Source organism: Leptonotus elevatus, unplaced genomic scaffold (genome assembly GCF_054856555.1).
Source record: "Leptonotus elevatus isolate MCC_2025b unplaced genomic scaffold, RoL_Lele_1.0 HiC_scaffold_291, whole genome shotgun sequence".
In the NCBI taxonomy this organism is placed as follows: Eukaryota; Metazoa; Chordata; class Actinopteri; order Syngnathiformes; family Syngnathidae; genus Leptonotus; species Leptonotus elevatus.
The window spans coordinates 4,682-16,090 of record NW_028233687.1 but is presented as its reverse complement, the minus strand read 5'-3'; the positions used below and the strand labels follow the sequence as shown (position 1 = coordinate 16,090).

The following is an 11,409-nucleotide window of genomic DNA, read 5'->3' as shown; positions in this document are numbered from 1 at the left end:
AGAGCTGAAAATGCTGTCAAAATGCTTTTTCCACCCCAATCTGGGACGAGTGTAATCTTTAAAAGAGTCAACTGTGGGCTTTTTCTCGGCTTACGGCCATACTACCCTGAGAACGCCCGATCTCATCCGATCTCGGAAGCTAAGCAGGGTCGGGCCTGGTTAGTACTTGGATGGGAGACCGCCTGGGAATACCAGGTGCTGTAAGCTTTTTTTTTTTTTTTTTTTGCACCTCCGTCGCAAAAGTAAACTTTCACAAAATAATTCCAGTTTGCTAGCTACTTGCTAGCAGACAGCCACACGCTAAACTGACAGGATGAGAGCTGAAAATGCTGTCAAAATGCTTTTTCCACCCCAATCTGGGACGAGTGTAATCTTTAAAAGAGTCAACTGTGGGCTTTTTCTCGGCTTACGGCCATACTACCCTGAGAACGCCCGATCTCGTCCGATCTCGGAAGCTAAGCAGGGTCGGGCCTGGTTAGTACTTGGATGGGAGACCGCCTGGGAATACCAGGTGCTGTAAGCTTTTTTTTTTTTTTTTTGCACCTCCGTCGCAAAAGTAAACTTTCACAAAATAATTCCAGTTTGCTAGCTACTTGCTAGCAGACAGCCACACGCTAAACTGACAGGATGAGAGCTGAAAATGCTGTCAAAATGCTTTTTCCACCCCAATCTGGGACGAGTGTAATCTTTAAAAGAGTCAACTGTGGGCTTTTTCTCGGCTTACGGCCATACTACCCTGAGAACGCCCGATCTCGTCCGATCTCGGAAGCTAAGCAGGGTCGGGCCTGGTTAGTACTTGGATGGGAGACCGCCTGGGAATACCAGGTGCTGTAAGCTTTTTTTTTGTTTGTTTTTTGCACCTCCGTCGCAAAAGTAAACTTTCACAAAATAATTCCAGTTTGCTAGCTACTTGCTAGCAGACAGCCACACGCTAAACTGACAGGATGAGAGCTGAAAATGCTGTCAAAATGCTTTTTCCACCCCAATCTGGGACGAGTGTAATCTTTAAAAGAGTCAACTGTGGGCTTTTTCTCGGCTTACGGCCATACTACCCTGAGAACGCCCGATCTCGTCCGATCTCGGAAGCTAAGCAGGGTCGGGCCTGGTTAGTACTTGGATGGGAGACCGCCTGGGAATACCAGGTGCTGTAAGCTTTTTTTTTTTTTTTTTTGCACCTCCGTCGCAAAAGTAAACTTTCACAAAATAATTCCAGTTTGCTAGCTACTTGCTAGCAGACAGCCACACGCTAAACTGACAGGATGAGAGCTGAAAATGCTGTCAAAATGCTTTTTCCACCCCAATCTGGGACGAGTGTAATCTTTAAAAGAGTCAACTGTGGGCTTTTTCTCGGCTTACGGCCATACTACCCTGAGAACGCCCGATCTCGTCCGATCTCGGAAGCTAAGCAGGGTCGGGCCTGGTTAGTACTTGGATGGGAGACCGCCTGGGAATACCAGGTGCTGTAAGCTTTTTTTTTTTTTTTTTGCACCTCCGTCGCAAAAGTAAACTTTCACAAAATAATTCCAGTTTGCTAGCTACTTGCTAGCAGACAGCCACACGCTAAACTGACAGGATGAGAGCTGAAAATGCTGTCAAAATGCTTTTTCCACCCCAATCTGGGACGAGTGTAATCTTTAAAAGAGTCAACTGTGGGCTTTTTCTCGGCTTACGGCCATACTACCCTGAGAACGCCCGATCTCGTCCGATCTCGGAAGCTAAGCAGGGTCGGGCCTGGTTAGTACTTGGATGGGAGACCGCCTGGGAATACCAGGTGCTGTAAGCTTTTTTTTTGTTTGTTTTTTGCACCTCCGTCGCAAAAGTAAACTTTCACAAAATAATTCCAGTTTGCTAGCTACTTGCTAGCAGACAGCCACACGCTAAACTGACAGGATGAGAGCTGAAAATGCTGTCAAAATGCTTTTTCCACCCCAATCTGGGACGAGTGTAATCTTTAAAAGAGTCAACTGTGGGCTTTTTCTCGGCTTACGGCCATACTACCCTGAGAACGCCCGATCTCGTCCGATCTCGGAAGCTAAGCAGGGTCGGGCCTGGTTAGTACTTGGATGGGAGACCGCCTGGGAATACCAGGTGCTGTAAGCTTTTTTTTTTTTTTTTTTGCACCTCCGTCGCAAAAGTAAACTTTCACAAAATAATTCCAGTTTGCTAGCTACTTGCTAGCAGACAGCCACACGCTAAACTGACAGGATGAGAGCTGAAAATGCTGTCAAAATGCTTTTTCCACCCCAATCTGGGACGAGTGTAATCTTTAAAAGAGTCAACTGTGGGCTTTTTCTCGGCTTACGGCCATACTACCCTGAGAACGCCCGATCTCGTCCGATCTCGGAAGCTAAGCAGGGTCGGGCCTGGTTAGTACTTGGATGGGAGACCGCCTGGGAATACCAGGTGCTGTAAGCTTTTTTTTTTTTTTTTTGCACCTCCGTCGCAAAAGTAAACTTTCACAAAATAATTCCAGTTTGCTAGCTACTTGCTAGCAGACAGCCACACGCTAAACTGACAGGATGAGAGCTGAAAATGCTGTCAAAATGCTTTTTCCACCCCAATCTGGGACGAGTGTAATCTTTAAAAGAGTCAACTGTGGGCTTTTTCTCGGTTTACGGCCATACTACCCTGAGAACGCCCGATCTCATCCGATCTCGGAAGCTAAGCAGGGTCGGGCCTGGTTAGTACTTGGATGGGAGACCGCCTGGGAATACCAGGTGCTGTAAGCTTTTTTTTTGTTTGTTTTTTGCACCTCCGTCGCAAAAGTAAACTTTCACAAAATAATTCCAGTTTGCTAGCTACTTGCTAGCAGACAGCCACACGCTAAACTGACAGGATGAGAGCTGAAAATGCTGTCAAAATGCTTTTTCCACCCCAATCTGGGACGAGTGTAATCTTTAAAAGAGTCAACTGTGGGCTTTTTCTCGGCTTACGGCCATACTACCCTGAGAACGCCCGATCTCGTCCGATCTCGGAAGCTAAGCAGGGTCGGGCCTGGTTAGTACTTGGATGGGAGACCGCCTGGGAATACCAGGTGCTGTAAGCTTTTTTTTTTTTTTTTTGCACCTCCGTCGCAAAAGTAAACTTTCACAAAATAATTCCAGTTTGCTAGCTACTTGCTAGCAGACAGCCACACGCTAAACTGACAGGATGAGAGCTGAAAATGCTGTCAAAATGCTTTTTCCACCCCAATCTGGGACGAGTGTAATCTTTAAAAGAGTCAACTGTGGGCTTTTTCTCGGCTTACGGCCATACTACCCTGAGAACGCCCGATCTCGTCCGATCTCGGAAGCTAAGCAGGGTCGGGCCTGGTTAGTACTTGGATGGGAGACCGCCTGGGAATACCAGGTGCTGTAAGCTTTTTTTTTGTTTGTTTTTTGCACCTCCGTCGCAAAAGTAAACTTTCACAAAATAATTCCAGTTTGCTAGCTACTTGCTAGCAGACAGCCACACGCTAAACTGACAGGATGAGAGCTGAAAATGCTGTCAAAATGCTTTTTCCACCCCAATCTGGGACGAGTGTAATCTTTAAAAGAGTCAACTGTGGGCTTTTTCTCGGCTTACGGCCATACTACCCTGAGAACGCCCGATCTCGTCTGATCTCGGAAGCTAAGCAGGGTCGGGCCTGGTTAGTACTTGGATGGGAGACCGCCTGGGAATACCAGGTGCTGTAAGCTTTTTTTTTTTTTTTTTGCACCTCCGTCGCAAAAGTAAACTTTCACAAAATAATTCCAGTTTGCTAGCTACTTGCTAGCAGACAGCCACACGCTAAACTTACAGGATGAGAGCTGAAAATGCTGTCAAAATGCTTTTTCCACCCCAATCTGGGACGAGTGTAATCTTTAAAAGAGTCAACTGTGGGCTTTTTCTCGGCTTACGGCCATACTACCCTGAGAGCGCCCGATCTCATCCGATCTCGGAAGCTAAGCAGGGTCGGGCCTGGTTAGTACTTGGATGGGAGACCGCCTGGGAATACCAGGTGCTGTAAGCTTTTTTTTTTTTTTTTTTGCACCTCCGTCGCAAAAGTAAACTTTCACAAAATAATTCCAGTTTGCTAGCTACTTGCTAGCAGACAGCCACACGCTAAACTGACAGGATGAGAGCTGAAAATTCTGTCAAAATGCTTTCTCCACCCCAATCTGGGACGAGTGTAATCTTTAAAAGAGTCAACTGTGGGCTTTTTCTCGGTTTACGGCCATACTACCCTGAGAACGCCCGATCTCGTCCGATCTCGGAAGCTAAGCAGGGTCGGGCCTGGTTAGTACTTGGATGGGAGACCGCCTGGGAATACCAGGTGCTGTAAGCTTTTTTTTTTTTTTTTTTGCACCTCCGTCGCAAAAGTAAACTTTCACAAAATAATTCCAGTTTGCTAGCTACTTGCTAGCAGACAGCCACACGCTAAACTGACAGGATGAGAGCTGAAAATGCTGTCAAAATGCTTTTTCCACCCCAATCTGGGACGAGTGTAATCTTTAAAAGAGTCAACTGTGGGCTTTTTCTCGGCTTACGGCCATACTACCCTGAGAACGCCCGATCTCGTCCGATCTCGGAAGCTAAGCAGGGTCGGGCCTGGTTAGTACTTGGATGGGAGACCGCCTGGGAATACCAGGTGCTGTAAGCTTTTTTTTTTTTTTTTTGCACCTCCGTCGCAAAAGTAAACTTTCACAAAATAATTCCAGTTTGCTAGCTACTTGCTAGCAGACAGCCACACGCTAAACTGACAGGATGAGAGCTGAAAATGCTGTCAAAATGCTTTTTCCACCCCAATCTGGGACGAGTGTAATCTTTAAAAGAGTCAACTGTGGGCTTTTTCTCGGCTTACGGCCATACTACCCTGAGAACGCCCGATCTCGTCCGATCTCGGAAGCTAAGCAGGGTCGGGCCTGGTTAGTACTTGGATGGGAGACCGCCTGGGAATACCAGGTGCTGTAAGCTTTTTTTTTGTTTGTTTTTTGCACCTCCGTCGCAAAAGTAAACTTTCACAAAATAATTCCAGTTTGCTAGCTACTTGCTAGCAGACAGCCACACGCTAAACTGACAGGATGAGAGCTGAAAATGCTGTCAAAATGCTTTTTCCACCCCAATCTGGGACGAGTGTAATCTTTAAAAGAGTCAACTGTGGGCTTTTTCTCGGCTTACGGCCATACTACCCTGAGAACGCCCGATCTCGTCTGATCTCGGAAGCTAAGCAGGGTCGGGCCTGGTTAGTACTTGGATGGGAGACCGCCTGGGAATACCAGGTGCTGTAAGCTTTTTTTTTTTTTTTTTGCACCTCCGTCGCAAAAGTAAACTTTCACAAAATAATTCCAGTTTGCTAGCTACTTGCTAGCAGACAGCCACACGCTAAACTTACAGGATGAGAGCTGAAAATGCTGTCAAAATGCTTTTTCCACCCCAATCTGGGACGAGTGTAATCTTTAAAAGAGTCAACTGTGGGCTTTTTCTCGGCTTACGGCCATACTACCCTGAGAACGCCCGATCTCATCCGATCTCGGAAGCTAAGCAGGGTCGGGCCTGGTTAGTACTTGGATGGGAGACCGCCTGGGAATACCAGGTGCTGTAAGCTTTTTTTTTTTTTTTTTTGCACCTCCGTCGCAAAAGTAAACTTTCACAAAATAATTCCAGTTTGCTAGCTACTTGCTAGCAGACAGCCACACGCTAAACTGACAGGATGAGAGCTGAAAATGCTGTCAAAATGCTTTTTCCACCCCAATCTGGGACGAGTGTAATCTTTAAAAGAGTCAACTGTGGGCTTTTTCTCGGCTTACGGCCATACTACCCTGAGAACGCCCGATCTCGTCCGATCTCGGAAGCTAAGCAGGGTCGGGCCTGGTTAGTACTTGGATGGGAGACCGCCTGGGAATACCAGGTGCTGTAAGCTTTTTTTTTTTTTTTTTTGCACCTCCGTCGCAAAAGTAAACTTTCACAAAATAATTCCAGTTTGCTAGCTACTTGCTAGCAGACAGCAACACGCTAAACTGACAGGATGAGAGCTGAAAATGCTGTCAAAATGCTTTTTCCACCCCAATCTGGGACGGGTGTAATCTTTAAAAGAGTCAACTGTGGGCATCTTCTCGGCTTACGTTCATACTACCCTGAGAACGCCCGATCTCGTCCGATCTAGGAAGCTAAGCAGGGTCGGGCCTGTTTAGTACTTGGATGGGAGACCGCCTGGGAATACCATGTGTTGTAAGCTTTTTTTTTTTTTTTTTTTTGCACCTCCGTCGCAAAAGTAAACTTTCACAAAATAATTCCAGTTTGCTAGCTACTTGCTAGCAGACAGCCACACGCTAAACTGACAGGATGAGAGCTGAAAATGCTGTCAAAATGCTTTTTCCACCCCAAGTTGGGACGAGTGTAATCTTTAAAAGAGTCAACTGTGGGCTTTTTCTCGGTTTACGGCCATACTACCCTGAGAACGCCCGATCTCGTCCGATCTCGGAAGCTAAGCAGGGTCGGGCCTGGTTAGTACTTGGATGGGAGACCGCCTGGGAATACCAGGTGCTGTAAGCTTTTTTTTTTTTTTTTTGCACCTCCGTCGCAAAAGTAAACTTTCACAAAATAATTCCAGTTTGCTAGCTACTTGCTAGCAGACAGCCACACGCTAAACTGACAGGATGAGAGCTGAAAATGCTGTCAAAATGCTTTTTCCACCCCAATCTGGGACGAGTGTAATCTTTAAAAGAGTCAACTGTGGGCTTTTTCTCGGCTTACGGCCATACTACCCTGAGAACGCCCGATCTCGTCCGATCTCGGAAGCTAAGCAGGGTCGGGCCTGGTTAGTACTTGGATGGGAGACCGCCTGGGAATACCAGGTGCTGTAAGCTTTTTTTTTTTTTTTTTTTGCACCTCCGTCGCAAAAGTAAACTTTCACAAAATAATTCCAGTTTGCTAGCTACTTGCTAGCAGACAGCCACACGCTAAACTGACAGGATGAGAGCTGAAAATGCTGTCAAAATGCTTTTTCCACCCCAAGTTGGGACGAGTGTAATCTTTAAAAGAGTCAACTGTGGGCTTTTACTCGGCTTACGGCCATACTACCCTGAGAACGTCCGATCTCGGAAGCTAAGCAGGGTCAGGCCTGGTTAGTACTTGGATGGGAGACCGCCTGGGAATACCAGGTGCTGTAAGCTTTTTTTTTTTTTTTTTGCACCTTTTTTTGCATGTCCGTCGCAAAAGTAAACTTTCACAAAATAATTCCAGTTTGCTAGCTACTTGCTAGCAGACAGCAACACGCTAAACTGACAGGATGAGAGCTGAAAATTCTGTCAAAATGCTTTTTCCACCCCAATCTGGGACGAGTGTAATCTTTAAAAGAGTCAACTGTGGGCTTCTTCTCGGCTTACGTTCATACTACCCTGAGAACGCCCGATCTCGTCCGATCTCGGAAGCTAAGCAGGGTCGGGCCTGTTTAGTACTTGGATGGGAGACCGCCTGGGAATACCATGTGTTGTAAGCTTTTTTTTTTTTTTTTTTTTGCACCTCCGTCGCAAAAGTAAACTTTCACAAAATAATTCCAGTTTGCTAGCTACTTGCTAGCAGACAGCCACACGCTAAACTGACAGGATGAGAGCTGAAAATGCTGTCAAAATGCTTTTTCCACCCCAATCTGGGACGAGTGTAATCTTTAAATGAGTCAACTGTGGGCTTCTTCTCGGCTTACGGCCATACTACCCTGAGAACGCCCGATCTTGTCCGATCTCGGAAGCTAAGCAGAGTCGGGCCTGGTTAGTACTTGGATGGGAGACCGCCTGGGAATACCAGGTGCTGTAAGCTTTTTTTTTTTTTTTTTTGCACCTCCGTCGCAAAAGTAAACTTTCACAAAATAATTCCAGTTTGCTAGCTACTTGCTAGCAGACAGCAACACGCTAAACTGACAGGATGAGAGCTGAAAATGCTGTCAAAATGCTTTTTCCACCCCAATCTGGGACGAGTGTAATCTTTAAAAGAGTCAACTGTGGGCTTTTTCTCGGCTTACGGCCATACTACCCTCAGAACGCCCGATCTCGTCCGATCTCGGAAGCTAAGCAGGGTCGGGCCTGGTTAGTACTTGGATGGGAGACCGCCTGGGAATACAGGGTGCTGTAAGCTTTTTTTTTTTTTTTTTTGCACCTCCGTCGCAAAAGTAAACTTTCACAAAATAATTCCAGTTTGTTAGCTACTTGTAGCAGACAGCCACACGCTAAACTGACAGGATGAGAGCTGAAAATAATGTCAAAATGCTTTTTCCACCCCAAGTTGGGACGAGTGTAATCTTTAAAAGAGTCAACTGTGGGCTTTTTCTCGCCTTACGGCCATACTACCCTGAGAACGTCCGATCTCGGAAGCTAAGCAGGGTCGGGCCTGGTTAGTACTTGGATGGGAGACCGCCTGGGAATACCAGGTGCTGTAAGCTTTTTTTTTTTTTTTTTGCACCTCCGTCGCAAAAGTAAACTTTCACAAAATAATTCCAGTTTGCTAGCTACTTGCTAGCAGACAGCCACACGCTAAACTGACAGGATGAGAGCTGAAAATGCTGTCAAAATGCTTTTTCCACCCCAAGTTGGGACGAGTGTAATCTTTAAAAGAGTTAACTGTGGGCTTTTTCTCGGCTTACGGCCATACTACCCTGAGAACGCCCGATCTCGTCCGATCTCGGAAGCTAAGCAGGGTCGGGCCTGGTTAGTACTTGGATGGGAGACCGCCTGGGAATACCAGGTGCTGTAAGCTTTTTTTTTTTTTTTTTTTGCACCTCCGTCGCAAAAGTAAACTTTCACAAAATAATTCCAGTTTGCTAGCTACTTGCTAGCAGACAGCCACACGCTAAACTGACAGGATGAGAGCTGAAAATGCTGTCAAAATGCTTTTTCCACCCCAATCTGGGACGAGTGTAATCTTTAAAAGAGTCAACTGTGGGCTTTTTCTCGGCTTACGGCCATACTACCCTGAGAACGCCCGATCTCGGAAGCTAAGCAGGGTCGGGCCTGGTTAGTACTTGGATGGGAGACCGCCTGGGAATACCAGGTGCTGTAAGCTTTTTTTTTTTTTTTTTTGCACCTCCGTCGCAAAAGTAAACTTTCACAAAATAATTCCAGTTTGCTAGCTACTTGCTAGCAGACAGCCACACGCTAAACTGACAGGATGAGAGCTGAAAATGCTGTCAAAATGCTTTTTCCACCCCAATCTGGGACGAGTGTAATCTTTAAAAGAGTCAACTGTGGGCTTTTTCTCAGCTTACGGCCATACTACCCTGAGAACGCCCGATCTCGTCCGATCTCGGAAGCTAAGCAGGGTCGGGCCTGTTTAGTACTTGGATGGGAGACCGCCTGGGAATACCAGGTGCTGTAAGCTTTTTTTTTTTTTTTTTTTGCACCTCCGTCGCAAAAGTAAACTTTCACAAAATAATTCCAGTTTGCTAGCTACTTGCTAGCAGACAGCCACACGCTAAACTGACAGGATGAGAGCTGAAAATGCTGTCAAAATGCTTTTTCCACCCCAATCTGGGACGAGTGTAATCTTTAAAAGAGTCAACTGTGGGCTTTTTCTCGGCTTACGGCCATACTACCCTGAGAACGCCCGATCTCGTCTGATCTCGGAAGCTAAGCAGGGTCGGGCCTGGTTAGTACTTGGATGGGAGACCGCCTGGGAATACCAGGTGCTGTAAGCTTTTTTTTTTTTTTTTGCACCTCCGTCGCAAAAGTAAACTTTCACAAAATAATTCCAGTTTGCTAGCTACTTGCTAGCAGACAGCCACACGCTAAACTGACAGGATGAGAGCTGAAAATGCTGTCAAAATGCTTTTTCCACCCCAATCTGGGACGAGTGTAATCTTTAAAAGAGTAAACTGTGGGCTTTTTCTCGGTTTACGGCCATACTACCCTGAGAACGCCCGATCTCGTCCGATCTCGGAAGCTAAGCAGGGTCGGGCCTGGTTAGTACTTGGATGGGAGACCGCCTGGGAATACCAGGTGCTATAAGCTTTTTTTTTTCTTTTTTTTTGCACCTCCGTCGCAAAAGTAAACTTTCACAAAATAATTCCAGTTTGCTAGCTACTTGCTAGCAGACAGCCACACGCTAAACTGACAGGATGAGAGCTGAAAATGCTGTCAAAATGCTTTTTCCACCCCAAGTTGGGACGAGTGTAATCTTTAAAAGAGTCAACTGTGGGCTTTTTCTCGGCTTACGGCCATACTACCCTGAGAACGCCCGATCTCGTCCGATCTCGGAAGCTAAGCAGGGTCGGGCCTGGTTAGTACTTGGATGGGAGACCGCCTGGGAATACCAGGTGCTGTAAGCTTTTTTTTTTTTTTTTTTGCACCTCCGTCGCAAAAGTAAACTTTCACAAAATAATTCCAGTTTGCTAGCTACTTGCTAGCAGACAGCCACACGCTAAACTGACAGGATGAGAGCTGAAAATGCTGTCAAAATGCTTTTTCCACCCCAATCTGGGACGAGTGTAATCTTTAAAAGAGTCAACTGTGGGCTTTTTCTCAGCTTACGGCCATACTACCCTGAGAAAGCCCGATCTCGTCCGATCTCGGAAGCTAAGCAGGGTCGGGCCTGGTTAGTACTTGGATGGGAGACCGCCTGGGAATACCAGGTGCTGTAAGGTTTTTTTTTTTTTTTTTTTGCACCTCCGTCGCAAAAGTAAACTTTCACAAAATAATTCCAGTTTGCTAGCTACTTGCTAGCAGACAGCCACACGCTAAACTGACAGGATGAGAGCTGAAAATGCTGTCAAAATGCTTTTTCCACCCCAAGTTGGGACGAGTGTAATCTTTAAAAGAGTCAACTGTGGGCTTTTTCTCGGCTTACGGCCATACTACCCTGAGAACGCCCGATCTCGTCCGATCTCGGAAGCTAAGCAGGGTCGGGCCTGGTTAGTACTTGGATGGGAGACCGCCTGGGAATACCAGGTGCTGTAAGCTTTTTTTTTTTTTTTTTGCACCTCCGTCGCAAAAGTAAACTTTCACAAAATAATTCCAGTTTGCTAGTGTTAGAGTAGACAATATTAAGTATTGTACTCTTTGCGTGTTCAATTAACTGAATGGTGAGATTCTGTTGAAGAAGTTCCTTTGCAAAGGTTTTAATTACCAGAAGCTTCTGGTCCACATAGACAAACCATCCAAGCGATGTCTCTGTTCAAATGTGGTGGCCTCTCTCCAGCTCACATCGTTATTTATTCACAAAAAGGGTTCAGAAAAAGGTCAGCCCACAACACACCTGGTTACAACTGAATACAAGAAAATCCGTTCCCATGGGTATAAATCAGATTAGAAAAAATACAATAATAATAAGCCTGACTCCCTTCCGACACAGCAAAATCCCCGGAACCTCCCTTTAGATTACGAATGAATAGACAGACCCGTTGCTCTTTCTCATGAAAGTAACACAGATAAGAATATAGGTCTATTCATACAGCCATACTGA

At 46.0% G+C, this 11,409-nt stretch overlaps 30 non-coding genes and 5 pseudogenes across 30 annotated transcripts; all 35 read left to right on the top strand.

Annotated features, from left to right (window-relative positions):
- The first annotated feature begins 88 nt into the window (after positions 1-88).
- Positions 89-207, top strand: LOC147154703 (5S ribosomal RNA). The gene has a single exon (XR_015093047.1). It is a non-coding gene; the product is annotated as a 5S ribosomal RNA (ribosomal RNA).
- Positions 208-404: 197 nt separating this feature from the next.
- LOC147154702 (5S ribosomal RNA) lies at positions 405-523 on the top strand. Its single transcript, XR_015093040.1, has one exon. It is a non-coding gene; the product is annotated as a 5S ribosomal RNA (ribosomal RNA).
- Positions 524-718: 195 nt separating this feature from the next.
- On the top strand, positions 719-837 carry LOC147154701 (5S ribosomal RNA). Its single transcript, XR_015093039.1, has one exon. It is a non-coding gene; the product is annotated as a 5S ribosomal RNA (ribosomal RNA).
- A 198-nt stretch (positions 838-1,035) lies between these two features.
- Positions 1,036-1,154, top strand: LOC147154700 (5S ribosomal RNA). Its single transcript, XR_015093038.1, has one exon. It is a non-coding gene; the product is annotated as a 5S ribosomal RNA (ribosomal RNA).
- Positions 1,155-1,350: 196 nt separating this feature from the next.
- Positions 1,351-1,469, top strand: LOC147154699 (5S ribosomal RNA). The gene has a single exon (XR_015093037.1). It is a non-coding gene; the product is annotated as a 5S ribosomal RNA (ribosomal RNA).
- A 195-nt stretch (positions 1,470-1,664) lies between these two features.
- LOC147154698 (5S ribosomal RNA) lies at positions 1,665-1,783 on the top strand. The gene has a single exon (XR_015093035.1). It is a non-coding gene; the product is annotated as a 5S ribosomal RNA (ribosomal RNA).
- A 198-nt stretch (positions 1,784-1,981) lies between these two features.
- LOC147154697 (5S ribosomal RNA) lies at positions 1,982-2,100 on the top strand. The gene has a single exon (XR_015093034.1). It is a non-coding gene; the product is annotated as a 5S ribosomal RNA (ribosomal RNA).
- A 196-nt stretch (positions 2,101-2,296) lies between these two features.
- Positions 2,297-2,415, top strand: LOC147154696 (5S ribosomal RNA). The gene has a single exon (XR_015093033.1). It is a non-coding gene; the product is annotated as a 5S ribosomal RNA (ribosomal RNA).
- A 195-nt stretch (positions 2,416-2,610) lies between these two features.
- LOC147154695 (5S ribosomal RNA) lies at positions 2,611-2,729 on the top strand. The gene has a single exon (XR_015093041.1). It is a non-coding gene; the product is annotated as a 5S ribosomal RNA (ribosomal RNA).
- A 198-nt stretch (positions 2,730-2,927) lies between these two features.
- Positions 2,928-3,046, top strand: LOC147154694 (5S ribosomal RNA). The gene has a single exon (XR_015093032.1). It is a non-coding gene; the product is annotated as a 5S ribosomal RNA (ribosomal RNA).
- A 195-nt stretch (positions 3,047-3,241) lies between these two features.
- LOC147154693 (5S ribosomal RNA) lies at positions 3,242-3,360 on the top strand. Its single transcript, XR_015093031.1, has one exon. It is a non-coding gene; the product is annotated as a 5S ribosomal RNA (ribosomal RNA).
- Positions 3,361-3,558: 198 nt separating this feature from the next.
- On the top strand, positions 3,559-3,677 carry LOC147154692 (5S ribosomal RNA). Its single transcript, XR_015093044.1, has one exon. It is a non-coding gene; the product is annotated as a 5S ribosomal RNA (ribosomal RNA).
- A 195-nt stretch (positions 3,678-3,872) lies between these two features.
- On the top strand, positions 3,873-3,991 carry LOC147154691 (5S ribosomal RNA). Its single transcript, XR_015093025.1, has one exon. It is a non-coding gene; the product is annotated as a 5S ribosomal RNA (ribosomal RNA).
- Positions 3,992-4,187: 196 nt separating this feature from the next.
- On the top strand, positions 4,188-4,306 carry LOC147154690 (5S ribosomal RNA). The gene has a single exon (XR_015093046.1). It is a non-coding gene; the product is annotated as a 5S ribosomal RNA (ribosomal RNA).
- Positions 4,307-4,502: 196 nt separating this feature from the next.
- Positions 4,503-4,621, top strand: LOC147154689 (5S ribosomal RNA). The gene has a single exon (XR_015093030.1). It is a non-coding gene; the product is annotated as a 5S ribosomal RNA (ribosomal RNA).
- A 195-nt stretch (positions 4,622-4,816) lies between these two features.
- LOC147154688 (5S ribosomal RNA) lies at positions 4,817-4,935 on the top strand. Its single transcript, XR_015093029.1, has one exon. It is a non-coding gene; the product is annotated as a 5S ribosomal RNA (ribosomal RNA).
- A 198-nt stretch (positions 4,936-5,133) lies between these two features.
- Positions 5,134-5,252, top strand: LOC147154687 (5S ribosomal RNA). The gene has a single exon (XR_015093043.1). It is a non-coding gene; the product is annotated as a 5S ribosomal RNA (ribosomal RNA).
- Positions 5,253-5,447: 195 nt separating this feature from the next.
- LOC147154686 (5S ribosomal RNA) lies at positions 5,448-5,566 on the top strand. The gene has a single exon (XR_015093036.1). It is a non-coding gene; the product is annotated as a 5S ribosomal RNA (ribosomal RNA).
- A 196-nt stretch (positions 5,567-5,762) lies between these two features.
- LOC147154685 (5S ribosomal RNA) lies at positions 5,763-5,881 on the top strand. The gene has a single exon (XR_015093028.1). It is a non-coding gene; the product is annotated as a 5S ribosomal RNA (ribosomal RNA).
- Positions 5,882-6,077: 196 nt separating this feature from the next.
- Positions 6,078-6,196, top strand: LOC147154684 (5S ribosomal RNA; annotated as a pseudogene).
- Positions 6,197-6,394: 198 nt separating this feature from the next.
- LOC147154683 (5S ribosomal RNA) lies at positions 6,395-6,513 on the top strand. Its single transcript, XR_015093045.1, has one exon. It is a non-coding gene; the product is annotated as a 5S ribosomal RNA (ribosomal RNA).
- A 195-nt stretch (positions 6,514-6,708) lies between these two features.
- On the top strand, positions 6,709-6,827 carry LOC147154682 (5S ribosomal RNA). Its single transcript, XR_015093027.1, has one exon. It is a non-coding gene; the product is annotated as a 5S ribosomal RNA (ribosomal RNA).
- A 197-nt stretch (positions 6,828-7,024) lies between these two features.
- Positions 7,025-7,133, top strand: LOC147154681 (5S ribosomal RNA; annotated as a pseudogene).
- A 207-nt stretch (positions 7,134-7,340) lies between these two features.
- On the top strand, positions 7,341-7,459 carry LOC147154680 (5S ribosomal RNA; annotated as a pseudogene).
- Positions 7,460-7,657: 198 nt separating this feature from the next.
- On the top strand, positions 7,658-7,776 carry LOC147154679 (5S ribosomal RNA). The gene has a single exon (XR_015093051.1). It is a non-coding gene; the product is annotated as a 5S ribosomal RNA (ribosomal RNA).
- A 196-nt stretch (positions 7,777-7,972) lies between these two features.
- Positions 7,973-8,091, top strand: LOC147154678 (5S ribosomal RNA). Its single transcript, XR_015093052.1, has one exon. It is a non-coding gene; the product is annotated as a 5S ribosomal RNA (ribosomal RNA).
- Positions 8,092-8,286: 195 nt separating this feature from the next.
- On the top strand, positions 8,287-8,395 carry LOC147154677 (5S ribosomal RNA; annotated as a pseudogene).
- A 195-nt stretch (positions 8,396-8,590) lies between these two features.
- LOC147154676 (5S ribosomal RNA) lies at positions 8,591-8,709 on the top strand. Its single transcript, XR_015093026.1, has one exon. It is a non-coding gene; the product is annotated as a 5S ribosomal RNA (ribosomal RNA).
- Positions 8,710-8,906: 197 nt separating this feature from the next.
- Positions 8,907-9,015, top strand: LOC147154675 (5S ribosomal RNA; annotated as a pseudogene).
- Positions 9,016-9,211: 196 nt separating this feature from the next.
- LOC147154674 (5S ribosomal RNA) lies at positions 9,212-9,330 on the top strand. Its single transcript, XR_015093048.1, has one exon. It is a non-coding gene; the product is annotated as a 5S ribosomal RNA (ribosomal RNA).
- Positions 9,331-9,527: 197 nt separating this feature from the next.
- LOC147154673 (5S ribosomal RNA) lies at positions 9,528-9,646 on the top strand. The gene has a single exon (XR_015093042.1). It is a non-coding gene; the product is annotated as a 5S ribosomal RNA (ribosomal RNA).
- Positions 9,647-9,840: 194 nt separating this feature from the next.
- LOC147154672 (5S ribosomal RNA) lies at positions 9,841-9,959 on the top strand. Its single transcript, XR_015093049.1, has one exon. It is a non-coding gene; the product is annotated as a 5S ribosomal RNA (ribosomal RNA).
- Positions 9,960-10,157: 198 nt separating this feature from the next.
- LOC147154671 (5S ribosomal RNA) lies at positions 10,158-10,276 on the top strand. The gene has a single exon (XR_015093054.1). It is a non-coding gene; the product is annotated as a 5S ribosomal RNA (ribosomal RNA).
- A 196-nt stretch (positions 10,277-10,472) lies between these two features.
- On the top strand, positions 10,473-10,591 carry LOC147154670 (5S ribosomal RNA). Its single transcript, XR_015093050.1, has one exon. It is a non-coding gene; the product is annotated as a 5S ribosomal RNA (ribosomal RNA).
- Positions 10,592-10,788: 197 nt separating this feature from the next.
- Positions 10,789-10,907, top strand: LOC147154669 (5S ribosomal RNA). Its single transcript, XR_015093053.1, has one exon. It is a non-coding gene; the product is annotated as a 5S ribosomal RNA (ribosomal RNA).
- Positions 10,908-11,409: the final 502 nt, after the last annotated feature.